Here is a 2079-nt window from a genome sequence, read left to right on the forward strand (position 1 = left end):
TGCTGGGCCTCGGTCTGCGCTAAGCAGATACAGTGGCTTGCTGCTGGAAGGATTTGTGCAGCTGTTTCCCAATCTGGTTTAATATGCTTGAGTTGGATACATAGACTAATTTAGGTTGATTGGGACTACTGGAGTTACTTATTTTTGATGGAAATGAATTCAAACTTAAGTTAAAGATGTGAAAATTGGAGGCCTAAGTGAGGCTTAACTGAATACAGGAAAACTTAGTGGTTTCCGCTGCCGCCTGTTTGCCCTGTCTCTACACAAGGCAGGGTTTAGGAAGACAAAGCAGTGATGGTTTATCTTAGTAGACTACCATGCAACAGGGTTTAGGAAGACAAAGTAGCGATGGTTTATCTTAGTAGACTACCATGCAAAAGCACCCAGGGCAGAAACGGGGCTGGTGGCTGTTAGTAAGAGCCCTCCACCTACCTGTATAACCTCCATCCTTCATTTGTAAGGAAGCACTTCATGAGCAGAGTGGTGGGAGGAGAGGTACAATCTGCCAGAAATGGTCAGAAGGGAGCAGCTGAATTCAGTTTCCTCTGCTGCATGACACCTGGATGCTGGAGGAGACATTAGTAGGGCCTAAACTGCACTGATGACCATGTGTCTCAGGGGGCTGTACATGAATACTCTGCTTGTGCCCTTGTGAACAAGAGCAGAATTTTGCCTAGGTTGTGCTGAGCTTTATAAATAATCAATTCATCAAGATCTGAAGTAAAAGAAAAACAGTAGCTTTCTCAATTTCAGAAGGCAGAAAGCAAGTGAAAACAATTCAAAAGAAAAAAGAAAACCCAAAAACTGCTGCCACACAGATGATACTTGGATCATTTTATTTTCACTAGGTGTTATTTAGTTCTACTACTTATAATCTTAAGTGTGGCACAGTAGGAAGCTCAGAATGCAACTGTGTATCGCCTAACAGTAACGAGACTTAGCTACAGCATCTTGTTAAATCCTTCTTGTTAATTGGGACAGCCTGGCTGCGCATTATCGTGTTGAGAATTAGAAACAATCTATGGTAGTTACAGTAAAGAGGAACAGCAAGACACTGATAGCTGCAATTTTTTTAATTAAAAAAAAAAATGAGCACACTGTGTGTGTGTGTTTAGATGCTATAGTAGAGGAAGGATTTGTTGTAGCCTTTTGGCTTCCAAAGTAGTCATGCATTCCTGTAAATCAGTGTTTCTCAAGCTTTGTGAAAGTGTGGCCTCTCTTTTTGCATCATCTGTCTTTATGCAACTGTTAAATTGGCAGCAGCTCGGTTTCTCTGGGGGAGGGAAATCAGAATGCTCTGTAATTACTGGCTACAAGCGTTTATGGTCACTGAGCTGTGTCCAGCAATTAAAGGTATTTAGCGGTTCCCTTCCTAATACAAACACTTCCAGACAATAATTGCAGCCTGCTTTGTACTTTCCTGTCCTCGAGGAGGATTCCCCTGGGCCCTTTTGCAACTCCCAAGGGGGCTGTTGCCTGGAATTGTAAACCAAACAGATAATACCTAAGAGCAGGTGTTTATGCAAAGCTGCTTTCTTTGCAAATAAATAGGATGCACCATATGCTTTGAAGGCTTTCCATGCACTGGATACTTTCTTTTCTCACACTTGACTTTTGTTAATCTGTGTAGCATGGCTTGTTCACACAGTATTTCAATATGGCTGCATGCAGTATATCAATCTGTGATGCTATGTTGCTATTCAGAATTACCACCTGCATAACATGTTAAATAAAAAAGAGATTTGCTGTTGGGGAAAAAAACCCACCCAGATTTAGCTCCAGTGTTACAGTACATGTTGTACTGTCCTTTTATGTATTCATCGCTTCTGTTCAAAGTTGCCTTTTGCTATATGTTACATATCAAATGCCAATTAGTTTGCATGCAATCAGCTGTTTGGTTATGGCAGGAAAGAGATGTCTTGTGTGCTTTTCATTGAGTTGTATTAATATTCCCACTGTATTCATTTGTGATTCCAACCATTCCAGGAGAAGGAACGTTAAACAGGTTGTATTCATTGTTCTAGATTTACAAGAACCTGAGATGAAGTGGCTGTGTGTTTTGGTTGGGTTTTTTTTTTT

The sequence above is a fragment of the Aptenodytes forsteri genome, unplaced genomic scaffold (assembly GCF_000699145.1).
Source record: "Aptenodytes forsteri isolate BGI_AS27 unplaced genomic scaffold, ASM69914v1 Scaffold132, whole genome shotgun sequence".
NCBI classification, from domain to species: domain Eukaryota; kingdom Metazoa; phylum Chordata; class Aves; order Sphenisciformes; family Spheniscidae; genus Aptenodytes; species Aptenodytes forsteri.